This window comes from Sceloporus occidentalis, unplaced genomic scaffold (assembly GCF_023333645.1).
Source record: "Sceloporus occidentalis isolate IW3139 unplaced genomic scaffold, rSceOcc1.0.p SCAF_43, whole genome shotgun sequence".
Classification (NCBI taxonomy): Eukaryota; Metazoa; Chordata; class Lepidosauria; order Squamata; family Phrynosomatidae; genus Sceloporus; species Sceloporus occidentalis.
Genome location: NW_028317023.1, coordinates 5,520,548 through 5,542,466, shown reverse-complemented (window position 1 = coordinate 5,542,466; position 21,919 = coordinate 5,520,548).

Below are 21,919 nucleotides of genomic sequence, written 5' to 3'. Positions count from 1 at the left end.
GATTCATGGAGACTTTACATACATTCCTCATCAGTTAGACATATTTATTAAAGTCAGTAGCTTGTGACCTCATGGTATACCTAATATATAAACTGACCAGATGTGTTTCAGCAAAATTTGATGTAATTCTATAAGTAATATCAGGAGAGAATGAGATAGTTGGGTGGGTTACGCTATGTCAGACTTTGCACAATATATACTTAACAGTAACAATTTGAACAATAATGAAAATTATTTAATTCTTAGAAATTCTGTATTACTAGTATGTTATTTCATTTTGTTTATTGAGGCTTTTGACAGATTAAAAATAATGGGTCTATCTTGTGGCATTTAAACCAGTTTAAATAAAATGTATCTTTAGACCTAACCTAGGGATAGATGTCTCAATCAGGGGGTCGTCCTCCCAAATTACCTCCTTGGAAATAAGGTGGAGGCATTAAGTAACAATTCACAGCTTAACCTTTGGGTTTTGTAACCGGAAGTCTATTCCAGGTATCTATAACCCTTTCTGTATAGTAGAATTTTCTCATCCCACAGTCCCCTATGAAACGTATATTATATATATGGTCATACCACTTGAATGTATGTACTGGGTATAATATATATGGTTAATAATACATGACTAAAATACAAAGTGCTGAATGGAATAATATAAGTGTTATAATAGAAAAAGCCATAAACACGAGTTCAAATGTAAGGAAATCTGATCTAATCTACAATCGGCACTTTGCAGGAAGAAAAAACACCTCAGCATTATCTGTTGTTATTTTCAGTATGAAATATATGCCAGCAGATTCTCAAACCAGTCCTCTTTAAACCCTTAATATGCCAGGACATATTATACAGGCTTTTAGAGACTCCAAATGCATCCCCTCATTTTTAGTATAAAAATGATTGCGCTTTTTAACAGTTCTAGTTTTTGCTTAATATTAATAAGTGTGGTGTTTTTCATAATGCCAGTGATTTTATTTAAACTTTTTTAGATAGAAAACATATAGGAACCTTCTTGTCGATAGAGCTCAGAATCTCAGTCCAGAGTTTACAGATAACTCTGTGTTTTTCCAGAAAGAATCTAGATAAAACCAGACTTTGATGTTTCAGAACCATTCTGCTAAAACTTGCACAGTTTCAATTGTTCTGTTCTCTTAAGGTCCGTGATGGAAGGTAAACTCAAGAGATCTAAATCCACAACCAAGTTGGGCATCAGTTTGCTACCATACTTGGAGGTATCTACATCTCTTCAACCTGCGGTTTTCGGCGACAACATGCTGCGAATAGAAGATATACAGGGCACCGTTTCCATCTCGCTACATGAACAGTCTTGCCATTTTATATGATATTTCCCAAGATGATCCAGCATGCTTGCCTGTCTAGTAGGGTAGAGTGCTAGTGGCATGGGCAGTTCTTGGCTGGGTTCAGTGCTGAACGAGTGTTCTCAATGACTCAAACCCAAATCTGCTGACTTGATGTCTTTTGACACAAACTAAGTTTGCTTCAATGATCCCTGAAAATAAATCTATACGGCTACTACTTTAACCATGTACAATATACCAATCCAAGACTCTGCTGTCCTATGATGAATTGCCAACACTAGTAAACAAAAAAAAAAATTTACATAAATATATATATAATGTGTTTTGTGAGCTCAATTCCACATCGGTCGCTACTGTACTGTAGGTTTTGACGTATATTTGTAAAAGTGATATTACCGGGACCGTCTAATGTCCTCAGTAGCCTCACCAACTTTGTGAGTACTTTTGATATGCATCTTTAAAATAAGAGAAGCTGCAGCGGAACCCATCCTCTGACAAGCCAGCGCTGGAACTCACTCCCAGTAAATAAATCATATGGCAGGAGATACGTTTGTCCGAACACATCTCCTGGACAGCAAGGAGGGGGAGCAGAGAAAATTCAAAGGGTTAATATTATATCACACAGGGGAAAGTGCAATGGCTGCGTTGCTTTTCCTAAATGTATTGCTTAGCCTAGTGGAACCAAGAAACCCAATCCACACCGGCTGTATTAACCTCTCAGTCCTGCAGCAAACAATCATTCAGTAGACCTTTAACAGTTTTTTTTTTTTGCCAGCCTTCTTTACAGGTGGTTTACTTTGCGGTAGTCATCATTATTATGTCAGAGGCAGACAAACAAAGACAGGCAGATATCGAAGAAACAATACACCAAGGTTTAGTGCGGTTTTTCGAAAGCATTATTTAAATTCCCAAACTTAGATCAACAACACGGGTGGTGCTTTTGAACAATAATCCCTATTGTATGATGTCATCATACCTGGGCAGCACGAGGTAAAAGAAATAGTTTTGCCAAAGTAAACATACACACGTAGCTATCACTACGGCCACGGATTCTAAATAACCTGCACTGCACAGCGGAAGCCATCTGTGGGAAGTAGTTGTGGCGCAATGTCTGAAAGTAGAGTTATCACCATAGCAACCAATAAAGTGTTCCAAAAAGTACCAACTGGAGAAGCAACCATTCATTTAATGACCTCAGAGTATGATTAATAAATAATTTTGAGAACTACTATGGAACTGCACTCTGAAAAAAGTATCACTTTTTTTTATTGTACGTCTTTCTGATAGCGTTATGTTAAAATATATACATTTACCATCCACCCCCTTCCTCTAGAGACATGGCGTTTGCTAGTTGCTGAAAAGTTACTCTAAGGTAGTCACAGAGGTACGAGTAGCTCAACAAACACCCACTGGACCTTGTTGTGGAATAGATAATATATCTGTCACGACGGCCACGACCCAGGAATGACCACCGCAGAAGCTCTTCATCGTGAAATTCTCAAGATTGTCAGACATGGACTTTGATGATCCCAGCCGGATACCTGTAAAGGTAGAGCTTCAGGTAGAAATGCAAAGCAGGCGGTTAGCCAAAGCCGGGTTCGGCACACTTAACGGGTAGTTAGACGAAGCTAAGGTCGGTACACAGAGTGGGTAGTCGGGATACACCATGAGTCAGAGGCTAGCCAGACAAGCCAAGAAACGTCAGGAACCGATACAGCAATCACCAATAGCAGGACCACACTAGGGCCCACCTGCATAGCAGCGTCTAGCCGGCCCACCCCTTGCCGCGCGTCACAGATATACATCCTTCCCGACAGGACCACGCAACAGAAGGCCGCCTGCCTTCCCATAGCAGGTCTCAGCTGTGACAGTATTACTTTGATGCAAAGCTGGCTGAGGGTTTTTGGAACCAGTCTGTTGGATTTTGGTGCATTTACCGTATTACAGGCCTCAGTACACGTTTGTTTTTTGTTTTTTTAAAGGATAACCATTTTTGTGGTTCAGACAATGCAGAGAACGGAGGTTGTTTAAATTCTGAAAGGATAGTAGCTACAAGGAAACGGAGGCTGAGTTCATTGAAAAGAAAGGTGAGGCTCTTTGTAATGGTATTTTGAGCGTGAAATTCCTGGGTGTCTACATGTCTTAGACATTACAACAACACAGAGGAGCGTGTCAACCACACAGATACATGTAACCTTACACGTTTAGAGCAGTACCCTAACCCCAGAAGTAAAGTAAAGCCTTAGTGTGATTTTTGGGCCCCAACACTAATACTTATGTCTAGAATATAATCTTAATTTTAGACCTAATCAAACATTTTGGAAGACATGGCGCTATAGAAAACAAAAAATAATAATGTTCTAGAGCCGAAGCTGGAGACATATGCTGTTCCTTGGACTTGATAAGCCCACACTTGGGTCGCACGCCCCCATATGTCCAGGTATCAGGCTTGGCAAATGGTTAGAAAACATAGAGACTTTGAGGTCTATTCACTAAAGGAAGAGTTGGCAGAAGAGTTTGCAGAAGAGTTGTGGTTTTAACTTTCACTTCATTATTAATAATGAAGGGCCAAAACCAGCATATTTCTCTAACTAATGCGACATTCACAAGACATAGATAGATATAGATATACGGGAGAACTTGGAAAGTTAGCCTGTGAGGGCGCTCAGCCACCCCCTCTGGAACTACAGTCCGCTGCTATAAATTTAACAGTACTTTTGGTATAAATAATAAAAAAGAAATAAAAATGTAAACAGTAATGCACATATTTGAAATCAACTTTCTGCAGACTTCTGTCCGATCGTCAATTTTATTAACCGCATGACAAGTTTTATCTCTGCTTGGTTCACATTTGCATAGTTATGCCAGTTATACTTAAGACAGTTTTATGTTTATTTCAGGAAAGGTGTGATTGAGACCAAGTTATATTTTCTGATGCAGATCTGAGAATGATTCGTTGTTGTAGAATTCTTTTGAAAGAATAAGTCAAAATGTATGGCCCTACATTGTCACCTGGAAGATAGGAGGTTCTAGATCAAAATACAAACCTTGATTAATCCAGAACTTCTATTCTGTGCAGTCTTTAATGAGATACAATGTTGTCTAATTGTTTGACGAGCAGCCTACTGGTCTGGACCCTATCTACCATATAGGCAAGGGGACATAGAGATGGGATTTCACCTTCTCTGCTAATGTTTCAATGCTATATAACACATTAACTCTTTCATGAGAATATAATATTTGAAAGTATGCCCCTGAAACTTGATTTATCATCAGTGCAGAATCAGGGGATAGGATGTGGGTTTGAGAGATGTCCTAAGTGTCTATACCAGGGGCGTCCAACATGCGGCCCGCGGGACCTCGAGGTGCGGCCCGCGTGAGATCGGCAGCCAGGATCACCAGAGCCCTGCTGCTTACTTGTGGGAGGGTCTATTCTCTGCTCCAGTCCGGCCTCCTCTGTGGGGAGAACGAGGGAGGCCGCGCCCCCTGCTGAAGTCTGTGATCGGCATTGAGAGAGCTGTAGTGCAGGTAAGGGGGTGGGGGAGGTTGTGTGAATGAGTATGCCTGATTGAGGGAATGAATCTGTGAATGAATGAATTTATGTCTGTGTGATAGCATGGATGTGTAAGTGCTGGAACCTAGGCATGATGGGACTGTGATTGCTGTTAACAATCCCACTCCTATCATGCCAAGTCAGCCAGTATATGCTGAAACCTGGCTAGCTGCCCCCTTGTGTATTGATGCTGCCAGCAGTATGGGGTCTGCACTTACAGCCACCCTGTTCCAGCATGTACTGGCTGACTTGGGATGATAGGAGTGTGATTGCTAACAGCAATCTGCTAACAGCAATCACAGTCCCATCATGCCTAGGTTCCAGCATTTACTGGTTGCCTGGGTATAAAAAGAGTGTGTTTGCTGTTAGCAATCAGACTCCTATCATGCCAAGTCATATTGTTGATTTTTTTGTCCGATTGTGGTGTGTTACTTTTAATAAAAGTCTGGTTACACACTAAAATTGGACAAAAAATACAATGCCCAGCCAACCAGTACATGCTGGAATCTGGGTATGCCTGAGATATATAATATATAATTTTTTGTACAATTTTGGTGTGTAACTTACTTTTATTAAGTGTGTGTGGGGGGGCCATTTTCAGTTTCGGCTAAGTGAACCCTGAATTTTCGGTTTTGGTCCAGAATTTTCATTTTAGTGCATCCCTAAAATAAATAGAACTATTTTATTTTTACTTATCCAGAATCCTGCATTTGTAGTCACAAAACTTTCTAGGCCCAGAAATCAGTGAGAGGAAAAGTAAAGGTTTTGTGTCATTTAATTTATTTTAATCTGCATATCTTATTAAAGGCCATATTTTCTCACAGTGAAAAATGAGTGCGGCCCGCGCACGGATACAATTCTGATGAAGTGGCCCACTGCAGAAAAACCTTGGACGTCCCTGGTCTATACCATAACCAACGGCTCAAGTGTTTCTTTCCAAATAAAAAATTTTAATTTTTTTTTTTTTTTTTTTAGAACGATCACTGAACAGTACGCCCACATAATTATATACTTCATCGACTAAAATTCTTGGACTAGACCTTCAAGTTTCTGCTGAAATAAGTAAGTATATTTATTTCTTAATATGTAAGGGGAAACAACCTGTTCTGGCAGTAACTTTGATATGAGGACACATCGTCCGCACAGATAAAAGAATTCTAACAATGGATCTCTGTTGTCATTAAAAACAACAAGCAGAGACTGGTAAACATTCTTTTTCAAGATTTATATGCAGAATTCTGGTAGCCGTGCATGCCAGAGAATGATACGTGCATCGATACTGCAAAGGGCAAATATGCCTTAGCGTGTTAGATCGTCGTTGCGGAAGTTTCGATGGGATTGGGTTTTTGACGTAGGGCTCATCTCATTGGGGCTGCACGTTCTTCAAGGTTTTTTGTTTTTTTAAAACAGGAATATATTATTTAATCAAGGAAGACATTACATATGCCATCTGGATGTCACGTGTATCATCAGGGATATTCAGTCCTATAACCTTAATCTTCAAAGACCGGCAAAGACATAGTAATAGAAATGGGGTCTAACCAGATACTATCTGTTGCTTTCCTGTCTATTACATCACAACTGATTGTTCTGTATTTTTGACCGTGTGAAAACATTATGTTTGGATCCTGATGCTTGTAACTCTGTGAATACGGTATGCAGGCTTTTTCACTGAAACAAAACCATTTTCAACTATCGAGAAATAAGATTGCACGATCTACACTAACATAGTCAGAACAAATGTACCCCTAGACGAAGGTGTGTCGGCGCCTGGAAACCCCTTTTTCCCTATATATATATATATATATATATATATATATATATATTACGCCCTACTGCAAGCTAGTTTACATAATAAACAATGGCTGGTATCCCAAATCAAATCAAGCCTTGTGACAGACCCATGAGTCGGGACACATCTTCACCTCTGGGAGTTCAGGGTAATTTCCATGGCTCTGCTGTAGTTACACTATGGTGAAAGAATTACTAACTACGTAAAATGGAACTAGGGACACTGAAATGTCACATTTTACATATTTATTCCCTGAAAAGCCCCACCACCCTAAGTAAATGTATGCAATATATGTGGCTGTAAATACCGTGTACACACAGCCCATGTAGGTCACAGTACACAACACATTGAAAGAACATAAGGAGTTAAATGCCATAATCATGCTTAAGAAACAAATTCTAGGTACAAAAGACACATATCCACAAGTATGGCAACCAGATTGCACCCTCTTCATCAGTATACCAGCTGAGCGTGGTTGGAGTTATAGAAAATAAAAATCTATTGAGCCCACTAATTGTTTATTTTGATATTTATATGAATTTATGTGTCCTTGATGTTTTACTTTACATTTTTTTCATGGTGGCACCTAAGACATCAATCATTGATCCCCACCTTTTTATACTCCAGTGGCCTATTCTGTATCTCCTATGTAGCTGGCATTCACATGGTTAAAGGAGATAATATTAGACACTCTAATATTAGACTCTGATTAGATAATCTGGTCCTAAAACGTCACTTTCAGCCTGTCTTTACAGATAGAGTCTTAAAGGACTGACAGTCTACGTCGTACAGCACTGTTCCAGCAAACATACAAAAGGAAAAAGAAACTCCCATGAATATTTTTGTAAGCGACGTGGAAACGCTCCGCAAACATCCGAAACACAACACAATAGGACGGGGCCAGAATAATAGATTTGTATTCAGGTCATAGTTCTTCTTGCACCTTATTGTATAAAGCTCTGCGTAAATTGTTGGCGTTATATAAATTAAAGATAATAATAGGTGTGTGTATTATATATATATATATATATATATATATATATATATATATATAGCTATTTAAGGCAAATATGATGCATAGGCAACTCAATTCAACTTCTAATAGGTTTCCCACGGTATGTGAACCACTCCGATATGACGTATATACAACTGACATTCATCCTCTGGCATCCTAAAAGCAAAGCCAGGGGCAGTCAGAGGAGTAGTCTACTAGTAGACGGAGTTAAGCCTAGTCCTTAAGGTTACCTTCCTTTCCTAGCAGTAGGCTTGAGGAAGCACTACTTCTTTGGAGAGCTGCTTAAAGCTCTCCTAAGCTGCTTGTGTCAATTGTTACTTCAAAGACAGCTCAGGTCCACAGATGAACCTGGAATATACCTTCAAGCTAACCGAGTTGCTACTGGCTCCTGCGGAGTTTGCAGGGCCAGTTGGGCACAGAGCCCAAATCACCTTCAACTGCAAGGCTGCAGGATCACCATTAGATATAATTATCCTTCAACTGCTCTTAGCTGACAATAATGCGGTAAACAAATGCATTGTTTCGGCAAACATAACAGGCAACGACATTACGGAAGGCAAGTGACGTCACAACGTAACGATTGTCACACGGCCGGACGTGACATCACAATGCAGTGAGAACTGCTATCTATGTGAAAGATATTAAACCGCTTCATTTAAAATACTGGAGCAAAGAGCTGATGCTTGAACGTTAGAATGGCGTCTTGAAGATGTTCCACTCCGAGCTCCTGCAGACGCTGCTTGTCTTGCAGCATCAGAGTACGGATGGATTGAAGCCTAATGTAGCAGTAACTAAAAAACACACCGATATTTACTACTGAGCGGGGCTGCCTCTGACCTCAGATATATTTGGAATGCATATGTTCTATGTGTGTGTTGAGAGCTGTTAACTCAGCACAGACATACTATGCTCTTATCATACTGCCTTGCGTTAGACAATAAAATTATATATATATATATATATATATACACATTTTTGAATATTTTGTTTTGGGGGGGGGAGTTCAGATACTGATATGTACCTTAAAAATATACAGAGAGGGAAGCATTCCAAGGAAATGCTGAAAAAAGTTAAAATTTAAGGCGAGCTGCGTCTCCGGCATGAAATCCTTTCTAACATAGGAAGGACCGTAGTGGTGGAACTATATTTAACGGACTATATGGTAAAAGAAAAGCATCCGTACTTACGTAGTGCTTGACAGTAGGTGTAAAATAAGACCCCTAAGAAAAACAGCTCTTAAGTTTAAGTTTCCTGCCCGTGATTGTATAGGTAGGGATGAGTTGGACGGTAAAAAGGGGAGCGCAAAGTGTCATTCCTCTGAACTTGTCAGTTTATGTTACTATATCACAGATAATTGTACACGTGTACAAACAGGCAGAGGTGAAACCTTCTAAGTAACGCAAGGTGTCGGCGGGGGGCCTGGAGGAAAGCTAGTAAGGAGGAAATAAATACGCTTATTCCACGTGATTTGCAGGAGAGCTGCAGTTTCGATTCACCAACTTCGTTTAAAAAGGATAAATCTGGGGAGATTTTCCTGAAACAATAGCTGGTGTCCCTGCATGACACACAGAACATATGTAGCTAAGCTATCTCGCATTATAATTATTATTATTAACGGCATTAAATGATGCAACCGTCAGTTCTATATGTACATTCTACCACTGCCAGGTACACGTATCATCCAGGCCATTTTCTTGGGGGACAGAAGTCCACAAAATACTCAATATTTCCTGTAGGCCATCCATCTGGCTCATACTTACATACCTGCAATTAACTAAATGAACTAAACATTTAGCGCGCCTCCGATGGGCGCCAGTCCCTTTATAAGTAAAACCATCAATCTGTTGTACATCCATCAGGCTGTTAAAGGGACAGTTTACGACATTGACTGCCCTTCTAAAGCAGTATTCATGCTGAAGGGGGGTCTCATTAACCCCCCCCATGACATTCACAGAGCCAGGGCTGAAGCTGACACATTAGCAAGGTGGGCTTTACAAAATCTAAAGAAACTTCTCAGCTATTGCATTCATTCAAACAATGCAAATCGCTCTCTAAAAGAACATTAAACAAGTTTAAAAAAAAAATATTAGCTTTGGCCGTTGGCCCCGACTGCAGCGGATTCTCATATATAGTTAAAAGCTGCCTAGCTTGCCTCGGCCCCGACGGACACTTTCCTTACACATACAGTATCCCCGCCTGTTTGGAAATGGATATTGTACATTGTTGAATTCTTTATACGTTATACCGGATATTGTATACGCTACAGTGGATATTGTATACGGGATACGTTTTCTTTTCACTTACTGTAACTGAAGCGCAATGATCTTCTTCAAATAAGGTTTATAATAATTAAAAAAAAACTATTAAAGTAATCATTTACTTAGGAAGCCGTTTAAAGGTTAATTACACATCTACGCCTTCTTTGTATGGCCACAAAACCCAAAGAGCATCGCTACCATACTTCAGCTGTCGCTGCCTGTGGGCAAGGACTAATGTGCACGCACGCCATACAAAACATAATTAGGTGTGCTGGGAATTTTACAAGTTGTGTGTTTTTCTCGTTCACTCGCCGCGCATGTATCCACAAGGGCAACTACAACACCAAACTGCTTGGAGACCCCCAAGGAATGAGTCCCACACCGTCACCAACAGAACAGCGGCAAATGGACCGCAAGACCCGCTTCAAATCCTCATCTAGTTTTCTTAAATCTGTGACCGGCATTAACCCCTTCGTGACACAGGGTTGTTGGTTTTTTTTTACAATTTTAGCGTATCTTTTTTCACCCATAACTCCTTGTCTATGTTTAGTGTACCCACACAAACGGGGCTCTCTCTGTATACCGCTTTTTTGTGTGTAATCTGTCATTTGGTATGAATTAAACATTAAAAAAAAACATCAAAAGCACTTAAGAAAAAAACCCACATTTTTTGCAATTTACTTGGGATTTCTTCCATTTTGTAAAAAATTTATAAAAAAATATTCTTATTATTATTTATTTATTTTTATCAGAGTCTTTATCGACCTATGTGAACAGGGTCTGAATAGACCTTTGCATGCAGCGTTTGCTGGAAGGTGGGGAAAGCGAAAATGCATAGGGGGGATTCTGCCAAAAATGTAAAGTGACCACGGGGCTATCACATGCATTACAATGCATGCATATGATGGTCGCAATGTCCCTCAAGTGCATATATTTCCGAGATGATGCAGGGGGTGGTTGTGTATAAATAGAGATCCATCCTAGAACAGCGGAATGGTCCTGAATGGTCCCAAGTGATCAGCTGGAGCGTTCCTTTAGTGGCGGCGGTGAGAAGACCACTTTTCTCACTCAAGGGAATCATGATCTGGAAGGACTAAGAAAATGGCTACTTGTCTCCTGGTGTTTCCCCAGTCTGTCAACCAACAGATCCAAAGACACGTCAAGTAAATTAATTGTTCTAAACCGGGGCTGAAAACTGACTTCTCTCCAGCTATGGATGGCCCGCAGCTCTCGTTTCTAATGAGGCCACAAAAAGCGACTTTTATCTCATTTTTTAAGGCTGACGTTTGCATTTGGAAGGAAAAGCACACAACATTAATTACATTATACCAATAAAATCTGTGTTTACAGTATTCACAGATACAAGCAAAAAGCATACCGCTTATTTTTTGTTTTCCTTGGAATTACTGCATTTAAGGTGTGCAACTTATTTTTGCCCGGGTGTACATAATACTGTAGAAGAGACCTCTGAGGTCCCAAAATCTTACTTTACATCATGTCGTCCCAATAAAACATATCAACTTCTACTAAAGACTCCTTTTTGGGGCTAGTATGGCTATACCAACTTTTCCTATCTACAAGAGTAGCAGATGGTCATTATTTTGGAATAACTGTTCTGCGTATATGACGGGCGGTATACAGGGAAAATTATAAATACTTTATTTATCAACTATTACGGTAAATCATGTTTATTTACATAGCTTTAGTGTTAATTCCTGACTATTAATAGGCATCGAGCTGCTCGGGCACTTCTTGGCATGCTGTGGAAATGGGCATTTTGTAGAAGTTTAGGTGTTTTTCGGTAAGAATGTGATTTGGGAGATGGGGGAATGGATTAGGAAGCAGAACAAAAGGAAATTACAGTGAAGAAACGAAAGTGCGATGGAGCAGCTTCCTGTGGGGGGAGATGAGGGGGGAGATCCCATAGGAAACAGCCGGGGGGCATTAAACATAGCAGCACAGGGACTAATCGGATTATGGGGCCTCGGTCACTGCAGTCCCGGTGCTTCACTGCACAGGCTCGGGGTCACACTGCTGCATGACGGCCAGCATGTCCCTGCGCTGCCCCAACGTATCCGATCTCTAAGAGCCCCTGTACCCCAAACAGATGCTGCGGGGACATACGGGAGATTTACATACACAAGGAGAATGGTGCCCCGCCGCTCGGTCACTTACCCGGGAGGCGGAGTGGCGGCTCTCTCTCTCTCGTTATTAGGGGATGTGGAGGGAAAGCAGAGGTCGGACGTTCAGTGCGGTGTGCGATCGCCTGGTCACCCCATCCGATCCGCTGCTCCTGCTTGCTGGCTGCAGCGCTGTGTCCGCCCCCGGAAGTGAAAGCAGAGCTCTGCCCCACTCACGCACTCACATGCTGCTGAGCTCTGCTGTCAGGAGGGGACGCACACAGGCGGCACCCATGCCTAGCATGCCAGGAGGGGACACACACTGGGGGGTACACGGCCCTAGCATGTGTCAGGAGGGGGCGCACTGGGGGTACGCGGGCCTCGTATGTGCCATGAAGGGACACACGCTGATGGGGTACACGGGCCTAGCATGTGCCAGGAGGGGACGCACTGGGGGTACACGGCCCTAGCATCTGCCAGGAGGGGACGCACTGAGGGTTACACGGGCCTCGCATGTGTCAGGAGGGGACGCACTGAGGGTTACACGGGCCTCGCATGTGTCAGGAGGGGACGCACTGAGGGTTACACGGGCCTCGCATGTGTCAGGAGGGGCCGCATGGGGTTACTAGTAGTGATGGGAAGTTCGGATCATTAAAGTGAATCGGATCATTTCGATTCGTTCACTGAAATGATCCGATTCATGATCCGGATCTTCGGATCACTCAGTGTGTCTGCACGGAGTTACTGTTTTCCAGTAACTCCGTGCAGGCACACTAACGATTGGCCCTGCCCCTTTCATTATGAATCCTCCCCCCTGCCTCCAGTGATGTCAATGAAGGCAGAGAGTCGTTCAAAGATTCGGATCTTACAGGGATCCGAATCTTACAGTGATCCGGATCACTGTAAGATCCGGATCATTGTAAGATCCGGATCATTGTAAGATCCGGATCATTGTAAGATCCGGATCTTTGAACGACTCTCTGCCTTCATTGGCATTGTAATCATTCAGAGAATGTCACCATACTGTTATAAATAATACATTCATAATCACTGCCCCCAGGATTTACATCCCCCTTTACCTGCAACTGCACCTTAAGCTAACTTTATTAAATTAATTAAATTAACCCTCACCATTAAATTAACCCTAAACACCCCATCAACCATGACTGCCCTAAAATTAACCCTTAACACCCCATCAACCATGACTGCCCCTAAAATTAACCCTTAACACCCCATTAAGCATAACTGCCCCCAAATTAACCCTAAACACCCCATTAAGCATAACTGCCCCCAAATTAACCCTAAACACCCCATTAAGCATAACTGCCCCAAATAAACACTAAAGACCCCATTAAGCATAACTGCCCCCAAATTAACACTAAAGACCCCATTAAGCATAACTGCCCCCAAATTAACCCTAAACACCCCATTAAGCATAACTGCCCCCAAATTAACCCTAAACACCTCATTAAGCATAAATGCCCCTAAATTAACACTAAAAACCCCATTAAGCATAACTGCCCCCAAATTAACCCTAAACACCTCATTAAGCATAACTGCCCCTAAATTAACACTAAAGACCCCATTAAGCATAACTGCCCCTAAATTATCCTTAAACACCCCATTAAGCATAACTGCCCCTAAATTAACACTAAAGACCCCATTAAGCATAACTGCCCCTAAATTATCCTTAAACACCCCATTAAGCATAACTGCCCCCAAATTAACACTAAAGACCCCATCAACCATACCAATTTATTAGGTAATTTATCTGGAGTACATGCAATTAATTTAGGGGCAGTTATGGTTAATGGAGTATTTAGGGTTAATTTCAGGGGCCGTTGTGGTTAATGGGGTCTTTAGGGTTAATTTCAGGGGCCGTTATGGTTAATGGGATCTTTACGGTTAATTTCAGGGGCAGTTATGGTTGATGGGGTATAAGGGTTAATTTTATGCTGATGATTGAGGGTTAATTTAATTAATTTAATAAAGTTAACTGTAGGTGCAGTTATAGGTAAAGGGGGGCAAACTCAGGGGAATCTAAATCCTGGGGGCAGTGTGAACATTATTAATGTATTTATTTATAAAAGTATGGTATCAGTGATTTTCTCTGAATGATTCGAATCTCTGTAAGATTCGGATCCTTGTAAGATCCGGATCCCTGTAAGATTCGAATCATTCGACTCTTCGGTTCATTCGACTCTTCGGTTCATTCGACTCTTCGGTTCATTCGACTCTTCGGTTCATTCGACTCTTCGGATCATTCGACTCTTTGAACGAATCTCTGACTCTATGAGTCATCGTTCCTGTGAGAATTAATGAGCTGTAACCTGACCCCAGAGTGCTCTGCAGATGACTCACAGCTCTAGGATCAGGTTACAGCTGCATGATGATTCACAGACTGAACCGCTACAAACGAATCGTTCAGTCTAGTGAACCGACTCATCCGGATCACTAAAAAGAACCGGATCAAATGAACGATTCGTTCATGATCCGGACATCACTAGTTACTAGAATACTGTTACTGCTGTTGTCGCTGACGTCACTATTGCAATGCAGACAAAGAACCCGAATAACTGTTACCCAAATACAAGGTGTGTCTGTGCTGGAGTGTCAAATGTATACTAGAATCTGAGAATATACACCTGATTTTTTTTGGTGTGCTATTTTCGTTTGCTCTGTTTGATATGTATCCATCCAAATATATACACATACATATACACACACACACACAATATTTAAGTATGCTCACATACATACCTCCAAAGTGTCCCCTTTTGTAGGAGGGACAGTCGCTGCACCCCACAGTCCTAAACTGCATAGTAATGTGACAGAAACAGCCAAAAAACAGTTTATCTAAAAAAGAACACATTATTCTTTACAAAAGTTCCTCGATAACATATGCAGCCATCCGTAGGTCCAGGTTCTCGGAGTCATAGTATTGCTGCATACCTCACAACTTAATTATTAACTAATCATTTATGTTAATATCAGTTCTTAAAAATGCATATATTAGCGTCTTTGAACATTGAGTTATTTTCCCAAAAGCCACCGAAGTCAATCTTAATCATTGTTAATTAGGAAATGGATATAGCAATACTGGCCCAAGACAACGGGTCATGAGTCTGTCATGGTAACCCCCTGAGGCTGAGGACACGTTGGGGTATGTTTGAGTTCGGGAGAGGGGGCACTGATGGATTCCTGGGGAAACTACCTGCCTGCCTGCCCACCCCCGTCATATCTAAGTCACCCTGTGCTCATTGGGGGACACAGTGACCAGGAAACCCCATCTGGTCTCCCCTAATCTGATTTACATGGACTAGCCAGCTATGGGGGCTCTACAGCAGGACCTGGAACTGTGGGGCGGCTAGGAACAGTGGACATTTTGAGCTGAGTCGTTATAGACGTCTGTTGCCCTACCACGTTACCCTTTTGGGGTTATGTTGGGCTCATGGTGGGTCACAATCAGAGGTGTGTACAGAGAGGGAGCTCATTTGGGAAACCTGTTTTTATTACCCATACTTAGAAATTGGAACTCTGGCCCAGCTACTATGCTCAGAGTATTCCTAGGAACGTTCCCAATGCTGTCGCTCAGGGTCCCGACGACTGATCAAGTCACTTTTTGAAACATAACATCTTTGACCCCTGCTGACTCAAATAGTGACTCAGTTGGCTGGGCATTGCTGGCCATAGAAATGTATGGAGGTGACTGGTAGTGATGGGATTATACTCCTGGTTTTATTATGTTTGTGTGTATAAATAGCTGTGCTTTTCCTTATAAACTCAGTTTGTATTTTCCACCTCAACATTAGTTCTGTCTGATGATTAGGATGGGCAGCTATGACAACTTATTGTTCTTTTCGGGACAATATTAGCACTGTGTAGGTAAGCTCAGGCCAGTCACAGTGCCAGCACGGCTCCCGCTTCATCTCGCCAGCGTTAGCCTCACCCAGCGCTGAAGGGGTTTACTGCTGGTATCTCGGAAGGAGGCAGCGGATGTACCCAGTTGGAGTACAGGCTAGAGTCTTTAGCCAAAGGCGATTCTTTTTCTTGGACCAACACAGAAGCAGTAGGGTCACATAAGCTTTTGGGGCAGAGTCTCAGCTTTGGGTGGCCTGGCATGTCCATAGATTAACTATTCATTGCTTTTACTTTGTTGTTTCTAGAGTTTTGTTTGTAACTAGTTAGCTGTAAAAGCCTTTGGTCATTGTATTAAAGATGCCTGCCCCCAACTGTAAAGGGATGCTTTACAAAAACAAACCACCTCGTGTGTCCACCTAGTTATCTAAAGATCTTGTCAAATACAGCCATAAAGTTCATGAAAACCTGTCCAAAGCATGGTGTAAAACCAGTTGCCCAAAAGGTTGAGGATAGCCTGTGCTGGGTGCCATAAAAGGAGAGCAAGTGGGTTTGTAATAATTGGATACTAAGTTAAAGTCAATTTAAAGTTTGCTTCTATAGCTTCCAAGCTGTCAATCAGCAGCAGGAAAATAAATAAATGGCAGCATGAAAATTTAAAGGGACAATACAGCTATATTTAATACTAATGATGGCTGGAACGTATATGTGCTCTACTGAAAATGCACAGGGCTTCGGCTACTGAGTCCTTCATATTCTTCACTTAATTATTAAAGCTAGTATGTTGTAGATGAAACCCCTGTTTGCAGTAGGTATTAGAAACAAAACTAGGCAGCCGAGTTTGTGGTATAAACCTGAATGTTTTTGTAGTGCGCTATTAAAAATAATAATTTTAATATCTTGGGTTATTTACCACCAATTAGGGAGCCCACAAACTTAAATAAGCAGTTTTGTACTGGTTTGTTAAATTTAAACAGGACTATGGAATCTGCTGGTGCTATGTAAATAAGCGTTATGTAATGTAAATTGTTCTAACAGTTCTCCTCCTTTGAAATAAACTTCTGTCCTGTACTTTAATTCCCTATAAACTTCATGTTTATGTGGTGCAAGCCGACATCTGGGTTTCTCCGTAGGATCCTGAATGGACTTTAAACTAACCTGTGCTTTAGACAACAAATGGTTATGCTGTGTTGCGGTGAGTGCTGGATGTTGTTGTTAAGCAGTGGTTAATCTGGAGTTATTTATCGCCATCTATTGGTCAGATATAGATAAGCAGTTCTCTATATACTTGGAAGCTTTTGGGAATTTATTGCAGATAAGAGTTTTTAGAATGAAATTAACTTCACATGCGTGTGAATCCTCTCACTAGTAATGAATGTGAGAGGATCTACATGCATGTGTAGTAACCTTAACACAGCATGATACCTCCAAGTACAATGGCCCCATAATGCATAGCGAACATGCAGTGTTTGAAGTCACAATATTGACCTGGAAAAAGGACAGAGGCTCTTGTTAATGAGAAAAACCCATTAGGGTGAAAATATACCTTTGCATCCTTTCAGAACACATAACTAAGACTCCATAAACACATAGACTGAAGCTATTTAAAATAAAGTATTCACACACATTAATGTTACCCAACAGGAAGCAGCTTAGCTCTTCTAGAACAATTCCTACAATACTGAGACTGTAACAGGTAGCATTTTCTTTAGCCGTTTTCTAAACGAGAGTTTAATTTTTACAGACTACATATAATAGGTAGAAGTCAATTATAAACCTGCCATAACTCCTCATACAGGTATGACTATAGCACCTGTTACCCCTGTTTTCCACCCGGTATGACTATCACACGTTTCACCTGAACCCCTCATCTCCTGTTTTCCACCCGGTATGTCTTTATCCTGCATGTCTCCATACCCTGCTGCTCTCAAAGGGTTAGATTTGGTGCCCTCTAGTCTAGCTTAATTGCATTTGTTAGCCAGGGTGTGAAACATCTGCCTCCTGTATGCAATCACCTTACCTGACTACTTGTGAGGCAGCTCTATAAATTCCTAGGCCTCACTTGAAAATGTAGCTACTGTGGCCTAACCCCAGTGGACTCTTCATAAGCGGGCAGTGAAGGCGTTACACTGTAGTTGAACTGGAGGGAGACAATATACCAAGTACCACAGCAGAAAGCAGGATTTCACATGCGCCGCGCCGCACCCCTCCTGTGGAATTCCCTTCCCCGTTCCCCCAGACTTTCCGCCTCATACGCAACTTCCAAAACCTCTCTGAAAACCCAACTGTTCAGGGAAGCGCACAACATTTCTTCCCAGTACTCCCAACCATCATAATCAAGCCATCTGAACAATCAACAGCTTCAACACATCATCAGAACCAGATCAACTCATCCTCATCCAAGCTGTCCTCTCCTACGGTCTCACTTTCCCCTCAACCACAGACTAGATTGTAAGCTTGCAAGAGCAGGGCTCTCTTCTCCTTTGCACCAGTTTGTTATTGTATGTGTTATTATGTGTTTCTAAATTGTTCTTCTGACTGTAACAGTGCTCCATAATCTGCCAGCGCTTTATAAATAAATGTAATATAAACACAGTTATAAACCCCCACCTTCTCGGGTAAACCCAGGGCTAAAATGTATTAGCCACACACACCACATACCCCCCCCCCCATGCTAATTCAGTATTCTGCAATGTATAGAAGAGGTCAATTAGTAAAAAAAAAACAAGACACGGGAGACACATTACAGTTTCAAAACAAGGATGTATTTTATTTTGATCTATACATGCTATACGTGTCATGCCAATTGAGAATCTACAGGTCTGATGACTTCATAAAGTACAATATACCACAGTCATATAAACATCACGTTTTGCTGTTGTATTTTCAATGGCAGGACTAATTTGAGGTCACAGTAACATGCTGAATCTTACTGCACAGCCAGCGAGTCAAATTATCACCAGTATGAATATAACCGTATCGTGTGCACTGTTACACACAAAATACATGAGACGCTATTTGGAAAGCTACATGATGGCTACAGCCATGAATTACTTCCTAAAGCTGCTGCAGTACTTAATGTTTGTTCTCAAGAGAAACAAAATTAAACTAAAGTCCTAATTCAATTTTGAGTCAAAAAAAAATAAAAATTAAATAAATAAAAACCTTCAAAAATTACATTTAACCCATTAAGTGCCAGAGGTATAAGTAACACAGTAAACTCTCTAGCAGATTTATAAGCCGTACCAACCTGTGTCCTTTATTCCTATTGTAACACAGTTTAATTAGTGCAATAAGTATCAATTTGTAGGAACATTTAAAAGTAGTCTTTATTGCTCATTACCCTGGACAGTAATAACTGCAATTCAGAGGTATATTAGCAATTATCTATTACATATCATACAGCCACAGATTCAAACTTGAATATATATCTTAATCCTGTGACTTTCTAATTGAAGGCTTCAAAATATATACACTTTGAGAACAATTAAATAATTCACCAACTGGGAAAAAAAAAAAGTTAATTAAATGTACAATATGGCACTTAAATTATTTTACAGAATACATTCGCAATAAAGTCCAACACGTTGATCTTCCAGCCCCATTGAGATATCGCAATCTTCAAAGCGGCCAAGGACAGTCTGAAAGTTATATACAGCAAGTCTCTCGTACATCAGATTACTCACATTATAGTACTTACAATATGATTACACATTTATTCATCTTTGATAACTATATCCCTGTATTGGGTAACCGTGTGCAGTGGAATGAGTAACACTACGTGATACAAAATGTTTAGAGATTATATTAAGCAGATTCATTTTGAGGAATTATTCAAATTGGTTATAAATCCTCTTATTTACAGCATATCAGTATAAAGCAAACTATTGTCTTTAGAATATATCCACTTAAACCAGATTTGGCAGGAGAGTTGTGATTTCAACTGAACTCATTATGCATTATAAAGGGCCTTCAGTGGCAAGGACAGAGCTAGCCCTGTATAACGCATTGTTCAATCAGCAAGGTGACAAGAAATCCCGTAACAGAAGCTTACTAGGTTTGGACTTCCATAATTTCAAGTAAAGTCAATAAGATGAAACTACCACTCTCCTGCCAACTCTCTCTCTTTAGTGAATAAACCTCTTTATATTGTATGTCTGTTAAAAAAAATATATAAAGGAGTTTTCTGGGATTTTTACTCTCAAAGCCAAGTCACAAGATGTGATTTGGGAATTCCGAGGTTTGATCTAAAGTAAAATATTTCATAAGCTAGGCTTGTTGCTGCAAAATATAGTGTTTGGTGAAAAGCCTAAACTGCACAGAAAATAGCGAACCCCCTATATATTTTGTATATGCCCTGGATATACTTAAAGAAACAGTGACACCAGAATACAACACATACTGTAACATACATAAAACATTCTGTCGAACTTCTGAATCACCATTATTTCCTCCATAAGAGCAACATTTAGTTCATTCAATTTAAATTAAAGTTTATTCAGGGCACACAGATGCCGAAAGCATGGCAACCCAACAACATTAAAGCAGAGGAGCTGCAGGAAGGACTCAAACCTGAAGCCATGAAAGAACGGTCTAATCATCGTAGTAATTTATTGACTGGGCTATTATTTGGAAGGTACTGTGCCATAACTGATCTAAAACTAAATATATTCTACTCTAATCTGGCCTAATGCATCCCGAATATTATAAAAAAACAGGTTTGCCAAAAAGTAGACAAGCTAAACATTAAATATAATGGGTGTGAAAGTGTAATGTTGGTACAAAGTTATGGAGGTGGTGCAATCACCATAGCAACTAAGGGAATGCTCCTGCTGTTCTGTTTTGGATAAGAACTGCACTTCATGCATCCAGAGTTATTTTTCTCCATTTACGAATGTATTTTGGCTACCCAGGCTGTGTAAGATTTGCTCCAAACCCTTGCAGATAGGCGGTTTTATACATTCTCTACTGTAATGATATAAAATGACAATATCGTACTTTTAACCAGCTAGCAGCAAAGCTACATGGTATAGAACGTTAACGGGATGCATGCAACAGGATTTGGGGTTTATGTATGAAGCAATTCTGGTGCAAAAAGTGGTAATCAGCACTTACATTCCACCGGTTGTTATATTGCCCAACATTGTAACCACTCTGCAATAAAACAGCAATTAACGCCCATTCGTTTTTAGGATAAATAATTGCAATGCGAGTCACAGTATTTCATTACAGCAGTCAGGTTTAGCCTTAATATAGGATTATTTTTCCCCCTCTAAAGACCATTAGAATTCTGCAAAACTATAAACTTAACCCAGTTTCAAATGAATCAAACATTGCTACAAGCTAGAACCAATAAAACGTGATAGTTTCAGAAAAAGAAAAAAAATCTACGAAAGCCGAGGCTTGGTTTTTGCCGATGCAAACCTCTTAACGTTATATGATTTGCAAGTTAATTTCAGTTCCAATATTAGAATCCGGTGCTAGATCTGCAGGAAAAAGCTTCTTCTATCTGTCTCACTGCCAGCAGCATCATCGGGGCAAAGTGTTCCCTTCGCCATTAGATCTGTCACAAAAAATAAAGCAGAGGTTATTAGCAAAAGCCAATGTCATTGTTAAGACAGAGTTCAGCCATTTCAGGTAAGCCATAGATCTACTGCCAACAAAAAGGATTTCTAATCCAGTCAAAAGACTTTTTGGAAAGCAGGCTTAGCTCAACTCCTGTTCATCATGTCAAAGATACTCCAGCCATTCCTAATACATTGGTTATAAAACCCAGGACCCAGTGTTACCTATTTATAAGCATTCATGTTACATTACCGAAGTCTTTTAGAGTTTGCCGCTAATGAAGTATTAAAAAACAAAAAATGGAAATGAATGAGCAAAATCTATTAACATATTTCAACCATGGCTGGACTGTGTATAAAAGCCATCTCTGGACATAACCGAACAGCCCTAAATATGATACTGCTATTTATTATTATTTAATGTGGCAGCCTAACATTCACACCTA